This window comes from Bos indicus, chromosome 5, assembly GCF_029378745.1.
Source record: "Bos indicus isolate NIAB-ARS_2022 breed Sahiwal x Tharparkar chromosome 5, NIAB-ARS_B.indTharparkar_mat_pri_1.0, whole genome shotgun sequence".
NCBI classification, from domain to species: Eukaryota; Metazoa; Chordata; class Mammalia; order Artiodactyla; family Bovidae; genus Bos; species Bos indicus.
Window position 1 is genome coordinate 33,800,966 of NC_091764.1, and position 18,069 is coordinate 33,819,034.

The window sequence follows — 18,069 nt, forward strand, 5'->3', positions numbered from 1 at the left end:
ATAGAGAATGAATGTCCGATTGCTTTACCCTGGGTGGGGCCTTCTGCCTCTTGCCTCAGAGGCAGGTGAAGGTGATGTAAGTGAATGTCCCTCAGTTGTATCCAACTCTTTGCAACCCCATGGAATTCTCCAGGCCAGAGTACTGGAATGGGTAGCCTTTCCCTTCTCCAGAGGCTCTTCCCACCCCAGGAATTAAACCCAGGTCTCCCACATTATGGACGGATTCTTTGCCAGCTGAGCCACAAGGGAAGCCCTCAGTAGTGGGGAGGGGACAACAGTACTAGAATGAACTGCTAGTTCAACCCAGTGGTTTTGGAGCTGAGAACCCGAGCTTCAGCAAGGGGAGAATCTTAGACCATAGACGAAGGATTGAACAGTTGGAGTTAACGATACGAAAATACTGAAAAGGAAAGTGTTAGACGTTCAGTTGTGTCCAACTCTTTGCGATCCATGGACTGTAGCCCACCAGGCTCCTCTGTCCATGGGATTTCCCAGTCAAGAATACTGGAGTGGGCTGCCATTTCCTTCTCCAAGGGATCTTCCCAACACTTTTAATAAGAAAAACAAAAATGCAAATTTTACTTACCTGCCATTTACTAGCTGTGTTACCTGAAGTAGGTTACCTACCCTCTCTGTGGCTCATCTATAAAATTGAAATATAATGGTCATAGCTTTGCTGGGAAAATAAAATCAGTTGATAACTTAAAAGTCATCTAAAAAAAGTATCTGATAAACATCAACTGTTTTTATTATTGTTGCCACTGCTAGTGTGGATTCAACTAGGCCTTTCTCAAGTAAGTGAGTTTTTGTTGATTGATGAGCTGGAAAACTCAGTCCACTATGAATTGGCATGTCACAGCAGTGTGGGTGTCAACATTTTAGGATACACTGAGGCAGAGCCTAGCTTCAGCGTGGAGCTAAAGGAAGTGGGGGATATCTGGGAGTCTCCTCTCCGTGACTAATGATCACTCATACTTAAAAGCACTTAGGTATCATCTTTCTTATAGCATAACAAAAACTCCTAAAATGGAATTGAAAACTCAAACCTTTCCTCAGTCCCAATTTTGATTTTTGGAAACCTTGACCAAGCCTCTTCTATATCTGGTATTAATAACAATCTTCACCTGAATTGTTACAGAGATTAAATGTGTTAGAAAGCACTTTATGACCTACAGATTCTACAGAGAACTGTACATTCTTAAAAGCATGGTGTATTACAATTACAACATGTTTCTCTTATTTTGAAATCACAGGGGAAAATTCATTCTTGCTTTCTTCCAAGGATTTAGCTTTGACCATGAAAGTAGGATATATGTCCAGAGTATTCACGGAAAGTGTATTTGAAGAGAAACACTGAGCTGGGAAGGTTGGAGGATGGGTTCCAGCCCAGCTTTCCCATAGGCACAGCATACAGCTTCCAGGCAAGTCATTTAGACTTCCTGGCTCCCAGTTTCCTTTCCTGTAAAACACAGGATAAATTAGATGATCTCTCCCCCCTCATTCTATAATTCTAAATGTCAGACATAAGTTTGCATGAATCCGTGAGTCACTAAAACTTGGTAAATTTCAGAAAATTATTTAATAAACAAAATCTCTCATAAGCAACTCGAGCAAGCTTGGAACTGACTCCCAAAATATTGCATAATCGTGTTTAGGCAAAGACTTCAAACCTAAGAAGAAGATGCTGGAAATGGGCCTCTTTTCACTACCACTAGCAATTCACACGACTGAAGCGATTTAGCAGCAGCAGCAGCAATTCACAGAAGACAGGCTGTCGGTTCCTGTGTTCATACTCATTCTGCCTTAAGGGCTCAGAGCATTTGAACATTTCTCATTAATTTTATGGGTCACTTAATAAACAGAAAATGCTATTGCCTCTTTCAAAATGAAATGAAAGCCATTTCTATAACACGTTTAGCATCTCAAAATGCTTAATAACAGTTTTAGTTTCCCCCTCTTCCTCATTTCTGGTTTGATCAACATAATAACTTTGCTAAGAAGGCTGGGCCCAGGTATTCTTACGCTCATTTTGCAATTGAATATTCTGGGGACAAACAAAAAAAAGTAACTTGCTTCCTACTTGGAGTTGATGGTCCTCCTTAGATCCTCTGACCCTCACATGAAACCCAATCCTGTCTAAGAGTATCCTCCTCACTATAGTCCACCCGCCTGCAGATAAGCCCCTGGAAATGCCTGACTCAGCTCCCTTCATCAGCAGAAAACTCTCCTGCCTACTCACTGCCCAAGTCTTTCTCTGGGACCCCATATACAACTGAAGTGGTTCTCTGAGTGCTTTAGCCCTTTTAAAGAACTTCTATGGAAAAATGAGATTCCCAAGATAGAAACAATGGACTTATTGATGACTGAATTAGACCCTGCCTCCATGCCCTGTGGTTTCTCCCCATAAATGTTTTTCCCGTAATTCAGTGGCTGCTTTGGGAGAACTGTCCAGAACCCTTTCATCAAGAGTTATTTTTTCATCCTAAGATTTTGGCTATCTCTCAAAAGGGCAAGAAATGGATCATGTCCTAGAGAAAGATCCTACAAGGTCCTCAACATTTTATATCCATGGGGATAATTAGGAAGATTGAAGAATTACAGCTCCTCTAAGAACTGACTGAGGAGTGGACCAACTTCAAATCACAAATACAGGATTCTGAACACAAAGTATAATTTTATAGAACTCATTTCCCAGCCTCTGTGGTGGAGACAAGATAGTGATAGGTTTGAAGTGCCTGCCCTGGGCTTGGCTGGCAGAGTCAGAGGGCTGGGAATGAAAGATCACACACAGATTAACTCCACAAGAAACATGCTTGTGCTTACATAATATTTATCTTTAATATTTACCTTCATACTGGCTTCATTTCTTGTATCCCCCAAATTAAGTGGCAGAAATAGCTACTCATGGTGACACACAGCTCCATTACTGCTTCCACTGGTCCTGGGAGAGAGGCAGTGTTGCCTTCCCTCTCTTCCCTGGTGGCTCAAAAGAATCCACCTGCAATGCAGAAGACCTGGGTTCAATCTCTGGGTCAGGAAGATTCCCTGGAGAAGGGAATGGCTACCCACTCCAGTATTCTTGCCTGGAGAATTCCAAATGGACAGTGGAGCCTGGAGAGCTACAGTCCATGGGGTTGCAAAGAGTCAGACACAACTTAGAAACTAGCACTTTCTGGCAACTGAAGCCACTGAAGCAAACTGGCAACTGAAACAAAATAAACACAGCTCCCATCTTTGACTCACTCTTCGCTTATGACGGGCGATATTGGCAGCCATATGCATCACTTCACCTAATTCATGTCCACAAATGGTAAGAAACTAGTGTGGGCAAGGCACCACATTAGGTGCCCAGGGGACCAAAATCTGAGCTCAATGGGGTGAACTATGGCTGGAAAGGGCTTGTGGGCAGCTGGTGATGGGGTAGATGAGTCTTCATATTACTGTTTAGAATCAAAAGTTTTATAATAAAAACATACCTAATGATCAAACTCAACAAAGATATCAGACTAGGGATCATATCTCCTTTTAAATATCCCTGCATCCCACTCTGGTACCTAAAAAAATTTTTTTAAGGAAAGAGAAATATCTTGAGGATTCAGAGAAGGGATGGTTCTTAGGAGGATAAGTAATGGTTTCGGGAAGAAAGTGGTGCTAGAAATAAGTTCTGAAAGTTGAGCTTATGTATATATAATGCACATTTTTTTTGGCCATGCCATGAAAGATCTTAGTTTCCCAACCAGGGATTGAATTCTTGGCCCCTGCAGTGAAAGTGCAGAGTCCTAACCACTGAACTGCCGGGGAATTCCCAATGCACAACTTTAAATGGCCCTATTGTATTAGGCTTCCCTGGTGGCTCAGATGGTAAAGAATTCGCCTGCAATGAAGGAGACCTGGGTTTGATCCTTTGGTTGGGAAGATCCCCTGGAGGAGTGCATGACCACCCACTCCAGTATTCTTGCCTGGAGAATCCCCATGGACAGAGGAGCCTGACGGGCTACAGTCCCTGGGGTCGCAAAGAGTCATGACCGTGCAACTAAGCACAGCAGTACATACATCATCTTCCTTCTTAAGACAAGGAGAGGAGGTCCCTTCACGTAAGAAGTGGACCAGGAGTAAAGGCGAGGGCCTGGGAAGCACCAGACGCAACACGCCAAGCCTTTAGTGAGCACCCACTATGTTCCAGGTGTGAATGTAGGTGATACAAGGATTCTGAAGCACGGATGTCTGCCTTCAAGTATCATGCAGCCTGGAGGAGAGGCTGACATAGTTGGCTCAGAATGTGTGTATCAGGTGGAAGTAGAAGATAAAGGTGGGAGACTCCATCAGGACCAGGTGAAAGGGATCATTAAAACTAGGCTAATGGGGCTGTACTTATTTCAGTGGTGCCACGCTGTGCTCAGTTACTTCAGTTATGTCAGACTCTTTTTGACCCTATGGACTGTAGCCTGCCAGGCTCCTCTGTCTATGGGATTTTTTTAGGTAAAAATACTGGACTGGGTTGCCACACCCTCCTCCAGGGGATCTTCCCAACCCAGGGATCAAACTCACAGCTCCTGCATCTCCTGCATTACAAGTAGATTCTTTACTGCTGAGCAACCAGGGAAGCCCTATTTCAGGGGTAACAGAGGATTGTTAAAGATTTGAGGCTGAGGAGACATGAAGTGGGTTGAATACATGATTCGTTTAGAGCAAATACATAGGATTCATTCAGAACAAGAAGAAACCTGGAAGAAAAACTGGGTAGGAGATGAAGGCAAAGGTCCCAGGCTATAGATAACAGCGCTCTGAATCTGGTAGCACTAAAGAAGGATGAAAAGAATGAAGAAAGGGGGACCCAGCTAAAACAGACAGTATAGGACACTGAATTGCTTGAAAGGAAAAAGAAATGTTTGGTACGGACCATGCTGAGTTTGGGATGCTAGTAGAATGCTGAGAGGAGGTGTTTGGCCCACAGTTGGACAATCGGGTCTGTGGTATTCACGTGCTGGCTAGAAACATATGTCTTTGGTGCTATCCACAAGTGGGTGGCTGATGGAGCATGTACAGAAGGAGGAGGAAGAAAACATTTCTGGGGAATGCATCCATTTATGGGGTAGCAGTATTGGGTTGGCCAAAAAGTTTGTTTGGGTGTTTCCATACGCTGTTACAGAAAAACTCGAACAAATTTTTGGCCAAACCCCCAATAGAACGTGCTATATCTGAGGAAAACAAGAGAAATCAGAAAAGAGTTGATGGTCAAGATAATACATGCCAGGGAACACAGAGCAGGAGAATGTTCAAAGGAAGAGGTATCAAGAGTGAGATGCAAAGGTGAAGCCAGGAGATGTAGTCTGGGTCAGGATGAGCCATTGGATCTAGTGCTTGGGGGCGGGCGGGTTGGTGGGGGGGATAGGGGGGGTGGGGTCACTGGCTGCCTTGAAAAAGAAACAGAAAAATCAGCATGCATCAGCAGCAAGTTAGCGAGTGGAAAGAAGGAAGAGATGGATGGATGGGGGGATAGAGAATATACATGAGTGTGAGGATGGATGGACGATGGGGAAGGGGGCAAAGGAATCAGGTTTGCAGATAGGTAACATAGCAAGGGAAAGGCTGCATACAACCCAGAGACAAGCTGGAAAGAAGAAAGAAGGCACGGAGGGGGTGATGAAAACAAAGACTCTCCCTAGACTATTCTCACCCATGCCAATGGGCGCAATTACCACCTCTCCCTGGGGTGACTCACACATTTATATCTCCTGCCCCAAGCTCTTCCTGAGCTCCTGATGTATATATAATATGATCTGCTAGACAACTCCACTTGGGTTCAGAAAGATACCTCAGACTCAACCAGCCTGAATCAAATGTGTGATCTTTCCCTCCAAGCCACATCACCTCCCCACTGTTCCCTTCTCAAGATGACATCTTTGTCCAAAGTCATAATGTTAAAACTTATCTCAGCACCTTGACTGCTCTGAAACCCCTCGCCACCTCTAAAGGGTTTTAATTTATCTCCCCAAATCAACCTTTGCCCTCACCTAAGCTCTATACTACAGCTGGAGTGACTTTTTCAAAATGCTAGTCTGATCACATCCACCCCTGCCTAGAACCTTTCAGAGATTTCCTGTTGGGCAGTGCCAGGGTCTGACCTGGCTCCCCAGCTCCGGACAGCCTGGCCCTGCCCACCTCCCAGCCTCACCTCGCACCCTCTTCAGCATGCTTCTTTTCTCTTCCCGCATCACCCCATCCACCCTGCTTCTCTTCTCTCCCACCTCTGTGCTCCACACAAGCTGTTCTACCTGCCTGGCATCCCTTCCCACCATTCTCTTTACCTGCTTAAGTTATATCTCAAGCAAGACAGGAGACAGTACATCAGAGTGGTAAAACTCCAGACTTTGCAATTACATTGAGTTCCAGTATTTCTACTCAAGCTGCATGATCCTAAACAAGTTACTTACTATCTCCAAGCCTGAGTTTTCTCACCTATATGTTAACATGAGTCCGTAACTCACCAAAAATCCATATAAAGTACTAAAATCTGGGCCTGGTACATAGGAACTACTTGGTAATTGTCAACCAACGTTATTATTGTTTTCAACTGTAGGTCAGTGATTTCTTTCTGGAGATACCTCTTGACCAGGTCACTACCCCCAGTCGGCACTCTCAGCCCCCTTGTACCCTCCCTTCTTTGCTCCCGTGACAGATTTAATTTTGCATTTATTAAGAGATTTTTAGGTCATGTCTGTGTTCTCTAACAGATTGAAGGCTTTTTGAGATTCTGCCTCCTTAGCTCATGCAAATAGCCTAGAAAAGACCCTGATGCTGGGAAAGATTGAAGGCAGGAGAAGAAGGGGACGACAGAGGATGAGATGGTTGGATGGCATCACCAACTCAATGGACATGAGTTTGAGCAATTCTGGCAGATAGTAAAGGACAGGGAAGCCTGGCATGCTGCAGTCCATGGGGTCACAGAGAGTCGGACATGACTGAGCAACTGAACAACGAACAACAACCAGCCAAATTAAGTCAACCAATACCGGCCTAGTGAGTGAGTGAGCAAACAGGTAAACAGACATGGCCCAGCGGTGGTTAGAGTATGTGAGGGTTGGCCCATTCAGCTCATCTTCTATGCGACAACCCAGTATTCTGTCACCTAGCCATTGCATCCTGTCTCTAGGGAGGGCCAGATAAACAGTGTGTTGTCTCATCTGTGAAAACCAGTACATTGTTATTAGCAATATATATTTTTAAGAAACCAAATGATTCTGGAGTAAAATCCATATTTGTGCAGGCCTCATTGACCAAGGACATTTGGTAATCCTTGACTGAGGCAGATGACGACAATGAGGATCGTCTGGTAATTAACAAGGCTTACGAATGTTAGCACATTCAGTCCCAGAACACATTGGGCTAGTGAGTGGGAAGAATAAAATAGAAGCTCTGGAAAGTTATCTTATGTGCCAAGTGAGAAACACTGGGGAAGAGCCACCTTCCCTGCACCCTTTAGCCCATCTTAATTTTCTTTGTTGTAGATACAGCCACAGACATCAGACTGAACCCCTCACCAGGGTATGCCCTGCAGCTTTCTGACCGTGAACTGTGACTCACAGGCTCGAGGGGCAAATCACATCCTCCCTTTCTTCCACATCACTTTCCCTCCAGGTCACTTCTGAGGAAAACATTTTAGTTCAGAAAATATTTTCTGAAGAATTCTCTTGGTGTCTGCTATTGGGCACATACTAAATCCATGGGAAATTCTATACAACCTTGGACAAATATGAGAAAAGCAGATAAAAGATTCATATAACTCCATACAGATCGCCTTTACTACAGCAGGCAAACACTCTGATTAATGCCACCCTAAGGAAATGGCAACCCACTCCAGTACTCTTGCCTGGAAAATTCCATGGACCGAGGAGCCTGATAGGTTACAGTCCATGGGGTCACAAAGAGTCGGACACGACTAAGCGACTTCACTGTCTCACTCTAACTCTTGCTTCTAATATCAGCGTGTTCTTTCCCTTGATGGAACAGATGACTGAGCAACAGTAGCTAGAATTTATGCTGCTAACTGTGGCGTTTCTTCTATTGAGTACCTTGTAAAGGCAGCAAACCACAAGGCCCTATGTGCGTTCCCTATATTTGTCATTAAATTGAGCAGGAGTTTCGATGCCTTCAGTGTAAAAGCTAAGAGCTTTGTATTCTTGATAGAACAGGAAAGGACAATTGACCTCTTTTTAGCACTCACAGATTGTGACCCTTCCCCTGTTCTTCTAGGACTGTTAATCTTAGGAGCTTTGTTTGGGCCCTGGCAAGTTGCTGTCTCAGTTGAAACAATAAAGATTACCCACAATATGGTAACTTTGAGAACAGCAATGAAAACCTTTCACTTCCAGAACTTAGATAACCTTTTTGAAGAGAGCCATTATTGCCTAGAAATTCTGCTGTAAAGGCACATTAGGGTTTCAAAATGCAAAGTGGCTGAGAAAAAAGACTTATGTAACATTAGAAACAAAAACCTGATTGTAAAGTCTTGTCTAGGTTATGAAAATTAGGTAACATATTGACTAACTGGAAGGAAACATTAGAACAGCTGGTTTTTAAAATGGCAAAATGAGAGATATGTTTTCCTTTCCTTTTTTCATGTTTGATTTCTGTGGCACTTCTTATGGTATGGTTTGTACAATGCATAGTTGCAAGCTAAACATTTGTATTATGCTTAAAATATGGTGGAAAATTATAATTTACTTGTAGTATAAACATTAAAAACTATACCCCACCTTAAAGTTAAATACAGAAAATATTGAGCTATTCTATCATATCTTTAAAAACGATTACTTATTCTACCAAAAAAACCTTCTAGCGTGGCTCTTAAAATTGGCAGAAACAAATTTCATTTATCTCCTTTGGCATCATGGGCAACAACCTCAAAAATCTTATTTTCTTCAATGAGAAATGATAGAACAAAATTAATTTTTATTAAATTTTCCCTCTGAGTATCTAGTAGACCAGAAAACCAGTCTAGAGAAACTACCGTCTGTTTAAGGAGTCCTTAGTAAAGCTAGGTTAGAAAATGCTTCAGCATATATTTGCCTCATGACTACAAATGCTTAAAGACAGAATCCTTGCTGGGTGCTGACAGCCAGAGTTGAATCACTGCATTACAAGTCTACAAATTCAACTCAGAAAATAATCACAAAGTTTTCTGTTTCTTAACCATCTGTTATTGGGTGTTTCACTCACAGGGCCCTATTGCCTATGAACAACACAATGCAGGGTTAGGATAAATCTCACATGGAATGGGCATTTCCTTCTGACCAGATATTTCCACCTTTTAAATGAAATAATTTATATTCATAAGAACTGGCTGTCTTTGCCCTCTAGAATGACATTAAGAGGTTAAGGGAGTCTGTGGTTAGGTTGGACTTTATCTGTCTTAGAGTTCAGGTCCCTCCTTTTGTCCCTTTCATGCAAGTCATTCCAACAAAAATGTATCCAGCTGAGTGACTTCCCAGAGCTATTGAGTCAACAAACTCTACCAGGAGGCTATGGAAATACCTTATTGGCCCTTGAACGCTGTGTCTCACCCACTGATTAGTTAGCACGGTCCATGCAGCTTCTAAACAGTTCAATCCGGAATCAGGGGGACTTCATGTTCCTAACTTTCCTCTTCACATGACTGGTTATACGCGGTAAGAGTTATCAGCTGCAAAAATAAATAAGTCCAGTGCTACACCAACAAGCAATCTGCTGACCCACAAATGAATGACTCAATACTGGTGAGTTGATTACTACACTAAAGATCATGAACTTGATTCTGGGGGCAAAGGGGATTGCAGAATGATCTTTAAGAAGAGCATGCATAATGTAACTCTGCATAATGAGAACTAAACCTAGAGGCTGGAAGAAAACAAACGGGAGAGGATAGGGATTGGCTGGAATCCGGAAATGAAGAAGAAACAACTGAAATAGCTGAATTGGCTCAAATCAAGGCAATGAAGACAGGCATGAAAATCAAATAAATAACAGAGTAAAAATGGATCAAATGATGCAACAGATTTGATACAAATTAATGAACCCCTGTAGTAATCTCTTCCTGTTCTCCCTGTTTTATGCTTTATTTCCCTCAGTTCCCCTCTGCACGGAAAATAGTGAGATCTTGTATACTAAAGATGAGCAATGGAGAAGGCAATGGTGCCCCACTCCAGTACTCTTGCCTGGAAAATCCCATGGATGGAGGAGCCTGGTAGGCTGCAGTCCATGGGGTCGCTAAGAGTCGGACACGACTGAGCGACTTTGCTTTCACTTTTCACTTTCATGCACTGGAGAAGGAAATGGCAACCCACTCCAGTCTTCTTGCCTGGAAAATCCCAGGGACGGGGGAGCCTGGTGGCTGCCGTCTATGGGGTCACACAGAGTCGGACACGACTGAAGTGACTTAGCATAACTTAGCACAAAGATGAGCATCCCATTACTCCTCTGCTTAAAAACCTCTAAAGACTCAGCATTCCTACCCTCAAACATAACACTCTCACCCTAGCCTCAGGGCCTTGGCACTTGCTGTTCCCTCTGCCTGGAGTGCTCTTCCCTAGATTCCTCGAGCTTAGCCCTTTTACATCCTTCTGCTATTAGCTTACATGTCACAATCTCATGGAAGAAGCCTTTTGATGATCCTTCCTTCACCCACCCCAAGCACTCTACATACACTTCCTCTGTTTTTATTTTCTCTGTAGAAAATTATCATTCAAAATGAAAAATTCATGTATTTGTTTACATCTTCTGTCTCCCTCTTCAACTGCAATGTCAGTTCTTGATAGCATGTCTGTCTTATTTCTCTTTATAACCCCAGTTCCTAGGACAAAGTAGGATCTTCATAAATAATTGCTGAGTACTGGTCAGTTGCTCAGTTGTGTCTGACTCTCTGTGACCCATGGACTATAGCCCTCCAGGTTCCTCTGTCCATGGAGTATTCCAGTATTCAGGCAAGAATACTGGAATGGGTTGCCATTTCCTTCTCTAGGGGATCTTCCCAACCCAGGGATCAAACCAGCATCTCCTGCATCTCCTGCATTGGCAAGCAGATTCTTTATCACTGTACCACCTGGGAAGCCTAATTGTGGCATGAAAGAATGAATATATATGGAAGTATACAGATCCTTAAATATGAAACATGCATTTCTTCCCCAGTAAGACTGAACAGTCTAACTCACAAACATAATCCTATGGCCTTGATTTACTCTAACCTGGATGTTTCACCGAGGTAAGCCAATAAACCTCTCTGGTCCCCATTGTCCTTCTCATTATGAAAGAGCCAACAATTGCCACTCTCCTGCCAAAGTCACATGTAGAGAAAAATAAGCAAGATGAAATCTGGCCAGTGCCTAGAGTCTTGCAAAAGGAAGACACTCCACTTAACTGTTCAACCCACCAGAAACATGACAGGCTGAGGCCAAAACAACAGAATCAAAATCCCCAAAGTCACATCAAATCCCAAATGGCCAAATGGACTACAAATGGACTACAAATCCCCAAATGCCCTCAAACAACAGTCCGTCAGAATTTCCACCAAGCTATAGGTCACAATTCAATGTGGCAATTCCTGAAATTTTTGGAAAACAAAGCCACTCCCCAAATGGATTACTGATGACAAAGAAAATGGAAAATGCCTTCTGCCACAGCATGGTCAACACCCCAGTTCCCAGACTTCTGGCTTCCCTCTTTCCATGGAGACCACCCATCAAGTCCCTCAGGTGCCCCAGAGCCCACTGCCAGAGCATTCAGCCAGCACCCCCTAGGAGTTCACTGTCTGAAAACCTTTTCAAGATACACCCAACCAAACTGAAGAAAATAGTTTAGTCTTGAGCTTCACTTCAAGCCCAGCAAATGGAAGTTGGCTTTATAAATCTAGGATAATGACTCAGCTCAAGAAAACTGACATAAGCAGCGTTCTTCTCCAGTTACAAACCCACTGCTGCCTGTGAAGTCTCTATTAGAATAAAGGAATTCAGAAAGCTCATCACATCTGGTGTAGGAGTTAAGAAAATGAACTGTAGGGACTTCCTTGGTGGTCCAGTGACCACAACTGTGTGCTTCTGATGTTGGCAGGGGGAGGCGGGGGCGGGGTTAGATCCCTAGTCAGGGGCTGAATCCCACATGCCACAGCTGAGGATCCCACAAGCTGCAGCTAGAACCTGACTTGGACAAATAAAAAAATATTAAAAAAGAAAATGGATTTTATTTTTTTTACTTAGAAGGCACCAGGGTTTTCCTGATTTTATCACTTAGCCAGTTGTGTCACTTCAGGCAAGTTATTCTAAATCCATACAGGTTTCAGTTCTCTATAAAATTGAATTGAATGCCTACTTTAGTGGGTTATGGTAGAAGAGACAAAGGAGATAGAACAAAATGCTAAGCATGCTCAATGAACGCTATCTGTTGTTGCTAATCAATAGGTAATGATTAATTGTCAATAAAAGTATCTGAATTCATGTTATTTCTTTTGTACATATTCAGCAAATGTTTACTAAGCATCTACTTGATGCCCATCGTTGTGCTAAGTGCTGGCAATGAACCAACAAACATGGGAGACTGATCCTGCACTCATGCAGCCAACAGATTTGTAAGCAGACATTTACAGGGTGGTGGAGTAAGTGCCTCTTCATACTGTTCATGGGATTCTCAAGGCAAGAATACTGAAGTGGTTTGCCATCCCCTTCTCTAGTGGACCGCATTCTGTCAGACCTCTCCACCATGATCTGTCCTTCTTGGGTGGCCCCACATGGCACGGCTTAGTTTCATAGACTTCTGCCAAGAGAATGCACTGGTCATAGCAAACACCCTCTTCCAATAACACAAGACAAGACTCTACACATGGACATCACCACATGGTCAACACCGAAATCAGATTGGTTATATTCTTTGCAGCCAAAGATGGAGAAGCTCTATACAGTCAGCAAAAACAAGACCGGGAGCTGACTGTGGCTCAGATCATGAACTCCTTATTGCCAAATTCAGACTGAAATTGAAGAAAGTGGAGAAAACCACTAGACCATTCAGGTATGACCTAAATCAAATCCCTTATGATTATACAGTGGAAGTGAGAAATAGATTTAAGGGACTAGATCTGATAGAAAGAGTGCCTGATGAACTATGGAATGAGGTTCGTGACATTGTACAGGAGACAGGAATCAAGACCATCCCCAAGAAAAAGAAATGCAAAAAAGCAAAATGGTTGTCTGAGGAGGCCTTACAAATAGCTGTGAAAAGAAGGGAAGTGAAAAGCAAAGGAGAAAAGGAAAGATATACCCATTTGAATGCAGAGTTCCAAAGAACAGCAAGAAGAGATAAGAAAGCTTTCCTCAGCAATCAATGCAAAGAAATAGAGGAAAACAATAGAATGGGAAAGACAGAGAAGGCAATGGTAACCCACTCCAGTACTTTTGCCTGGACAATCCCATGGACAGAGGAGCCTGGTAGGCTGCAGTCCATGGGGTCACTTAGAGTCCGACACGACTGAGGGTCTTCACTTTTACTTTTCAGTTTCATGCACTGGAGAAGGAAATGGCAACCCACTCGAGTGTTCTTGCCTGGAGAATCCCAGGGACGGGGGAGCCTGGTGGCCTGCCATCTATAGGGTCGCACAGGGTCGGACACGACTGAAGCAACTTAGCAGAGATCTCTTGAAGAAAATCAGAGACACTAAGGGAACATTTTATGCAAAGATCGGTTCAATAAAGGACAGAAATGGTAGGGACCTAACAGAAGCAGAAGATATTAAGAAGAGGTGTGTGTATTACACAGAAGAACTGTACAAAAAAGATCATGATCCAGATAATCATGATGGTGTGATCACTCACCTAGAGCCAGACATCCTGGAATGTGAAGTCAAGTGGGCCTTAGAAAGCATCACTACAAACAAAGCTAGTGGAGGTGATGGAATTCCAGTTGAGCTATTTCAAATCCTAAAAGATGATGCTGTGAAAGTGCTGCACTCAATATGCCAGCAAATAGGAAAACTCAGCAGTGGCCACAGGACTGGAAAAGGTCAGTTTTCATTCCAATCCCAAAGAAAGGCAATGCCAAATATGCTCAAACTACCACACAATTGCACTCATCTCACATGCTAGTAAGGTAATGCTCAAAATTCTCCAAGCCAGGCTTCAGCAATACGTGAACCATGAACTTCCAGATGTTCAAGCTGGTTTTAGAAAAGGCAGAGGAACCAGAGATCAAAATGCCAACGTCCAATGGGTCATTGAAAAAGCAATAGCGTTCCAGAAAAACATCTATTTCTGCTTTATTGACTATGCCAAAGCCTTTGACTGTGTGGATCACAATAAACTGTGGAAAATTCTGAAAGAGATGGGCATACCAGACCATCTGACCTGCCTCTTGAGAAACCTATATGCAGGTCAGGAAGCAAGAGTTAGAACCGGACATGGAACAACAGACTGGTTCCAAATAGGGAAAGGAGTACGTCAAGGCTGTATATTGTCACCCTGCTTATTTAACTTATATGCAGAGTACATCATGAGAAACCCTGGGCTGGAGGAAGCACAAGCTGGAATCAAGATTTCAGGGAGAAATATCAATAACATCAGATATGCAGATGACACCACCCTTATGGCAGAAAGTGAAGAAGAACTAAAGAGCCTCTTGATGAAAGTGAAATAGGAGAGTGAAAAAGTTGGCTTAAAACTCAAAATTCAAAAAACAAAGATCATGGCATCCAGTCCCATCACTTCATGGCAAATAGATGGGGAAACAGTGGAAACAGTGGCTGACTTCAATTTTGGGGGCTCCAAAATCACTGCAGATGGTGATTGCAGCCATGAAATTAAAAGATGCTTACTCCTTGGAAGGAAAGTTATAACCAATGTAGACCACATATTAAAAAGCAGAGACATTACTTTGCCAACAAAGGTCCATCTAGTCAAGGCTATGGTTTTTACAGTGGTCATATATGGATGTGAGAGTTGGACTACAAAGAAAGCTGAGCACAGAAGAATTGATGCTTTTGAGCTGTGGTGTTAGACAAGACTCTTGAGAGTCCCTTGTACTGCAAGGAGATCCAACCACTCTATCCTAAATGAGATCAGTCCTGGGTGTTCATTGAAAGGACTGATGTTGAAGCTGAAGCTCCGATACTTTGGCCACCTGATGCGAAGAGCTGACTCATTTGAAAAGACCTGGTTGCTGGGAAAGATTGAGGGCAGGAGGAGAAGGGGATGACAGAGTATGAGATGGTTGGATGGCATCACCGACTCAATGGACATGGGTTTGAGTGAACTCTGGGAGTTGGTGATGGACAGGGAGACCTGGCGTGTTGCTGTTCATGGGGTCGCAAAGAGTCGGACATGACTGAGCGACTGAACTGAACTGAAGTAAGTGCTATATGGGGAAATTCAGAGTGAGAAGACCTGAAGGACATCAAACATGGGCCAGGGAGTCATGGAAGGTTTATTGGAGGAAGTGTTGATTAAGCTATATGACAAGTATGTCATCCACAGTTTGGAGAAGCTAGAGCAAAAGAAAATCCTATGCAGAAGAAACACTCTTCACAGATGCCCAAATAATACAGAGCAAGGCATTTTCAAATTGTTGAAAACAGGTTTGAGCAAGGCACATTAGGCTGATAAGGATCCAAGTAAGTATTTGTTAAGGAATTTCTGCTTTAATCTGAGTACCTTGGGGAGCATGGTAAGATTTGAAGCCAAAGAGTGGTATGGTTGCATTTGTATTTTAGATTGATCACTCTGGCTGCTGTGTAAAGAATGTGCTGTGCTGTGCTTAGTTGCTCAGTCATGTCCAACTCTCTGCAACCCCACGGGGATTCTCCAGGCAAAAATACTGGAGTGGGTTGCCATGCCCTCCTCCAGGGGATCTTCCCAACCCAAGAATCAAACTGGGGTCTCCTGCATTGCAGGGGGATTCTTTACCAGCTGAGCTACCAGGGAAACCCATGTAAAAAATAAATTGAGGCAAAGAAACCATTATGAGTCTATGAATCAAGAAAATATCCCACAAGCATGAGGAGAAGTGGACATATTCTAGAGATATTTAGAAGAACAATGACAAGACTTGACAATGGATAGAGTGAGGAAGAGGGAGTGGAAGAAGATAATGCCAGGTTAAATGGTGGTACCACTCACTGAAATAGGAAACAGGAGAAGAACAAATTTTGGATGTTCTGTACAGAGTAAGCTGAGTCTGAAACGCCTGCAGGATTCTCCAGGGGAAATATTCATGGATAAGTTGATTAATAAGGCTCGAATCTCTTCTTGTCATCACAACTACCTTTCTAGAGTACTTACTCACTGTCACTATGATCCAGCCACATAGGTCTTCTCCTCTTCAAATATACCAAACTCATTTCCTCTTCTAGGCCTTTGCATCTGCTGGTCTCTCCAGCAGGGATCCTCTTACCTCTGCTGGCCAAATCTGGCCAAAACATCGAGGGGTCTTCTGTGACTGCTCGACCTAAACTTGCCCCAAAGTCATGCTTAATCACTCCATCCTAAATAGCATTATCACCTCCCTGACAAATGATAACTATCAGGAATTATCTGCTCTTTTATTTATTGATTTTTTGTTTGTCACCCACCTATATGTGTTGTTCAATACCATAGCCTCATGCTGCTTTGTAAATTTCAATAAATTAAAATTTAGAAAGATTTGAAAATTCAGTACCTCATTTGCACCAACCACATTTCAAAGACTGAAATCACATGTAGCTACTGGTTTACACTTTTCATCATAGGAGACTGGAATGCAAAACTAGGAAGTCAAGAGATACCTGAAGTAAACAGGCAAGTTTTGCTTTGGTGTACAAAATGAAGCAGGGCAAAGGCTAATCAAGTTTTGCCAAGAGAACGCAACTGGTCATAGCAAACACCCTCTTCCAACAACACAAGAGAAGACTCTACACATGGACATTACCAGATGGTCAATACCAAAATCAGATTGATTATATTCTTTGCAGCTGAAGATGGAGAAGCTCTATACAGTCAGCAAAAACAAGACCGGGAGCTGACTGTGGCTCAGATCATGAACTTTTTATTGCAAAATTTACACTTAAATTGAAGAAAGTAGGGAAAACCACTAGACCCTTAAGGTATGACCTAAGTCAAATCCCTTACAATTATACAGTGAAAACAACAAATAGATTCAAGGGATTAGATCTGATAGACAGAGTGCCTGAAGAACTATGAACGGAGGTTCATAACACTGTACAAGAGGTGGTGATCAAAACCATCCCCAAGGAAAAAAAGCAAAAAGAGCAAAACGGTTGTCTGAGGGGGACTTAAAGTAGCTGAGAAAAGAAGAGAAGTAAAGGGAAGAAGAGAAAAGGAAAGATATGTCCATCTCAATGCAGAGTTCCAAAGAATGGCAAGGAGAGATACAAAAGTCTTTTTAAGTGAACAATGCAAAGAAATAGAGGAAAACAATAGAATGGGAAAGACCACTTCAAAGGTCTCTTCAAGAAAGTTAGAGATACTAAAGTAATATTTCATGCAAAGACATGATATAGACCTAAAGGAAGCAGAAGATATTTAAAAAGAGGTGGCAAGAATACACAGAAGAACTATACAAAAAAGATGTTAATGACCCAGATAACTATGAAGGTGTGATCACTCACCTAAAGCCAGACATCCTGGAATGTGAAGTCAAGTGGGCCTTAGGAAGCATCACCACAAACAAGGTTAGTGGAGGTGATGGGATTCTAGTTGAGTATTTCAAATCCTAAAAGATGATGCTGTGAAAGTGCTGCACTCAATATGCCAGCAAATTTAGAAAACTCAGCAGTGGCCACAGGACTGGAAAAGGTCAGTTTTCATTCCAATTCCAAAGAAAGCCAATGTCAAAGAATGCTCAAACTACTGCACAATTGCACTCATTCCACATGCTGGCAAGGTAATGCACAAAATTATTCAACCTAGGTTTCAACAGTATATGAACCAAGAACTTACAGATGTACAAGCTGCATTTAGAAAAAGCAGAGGAACCAGAGATCAAATTGCCAACATTCATTGGGTCATCAAAAAAGCAAGAGAGTTCCAGAAAAATATCTACTTCTGTTTCATTGACTATGCT

The 18,069-nt window shown here is 42.7% G+C and overlaps 1 long non-coding RNA gene across 1 annotated transcript; it reads right to left on the reverse strand.

Annotated features, from left to right (window-relative positions):
• Window positions 1-440: 440 nt before the first annotated feature.
• On the reverse strand, window positions 441-10,068 carry LOC139183107 (uncharacterized). Its single transcript, XR_011566589.1, has 3 exons — window positions 9,535-10,068; window positions 2,848-2,998; window positions 441-1,459 (listed from the first exon to the last, which is right to left on the reverse strand). It is a non-coding gene; the product is annotated as an uncharacterized lncRNA (long non-coding RNA).
• Between the last annotated feature and the right edge of the window lie 8,001 nt (window positions 10,069-18,069).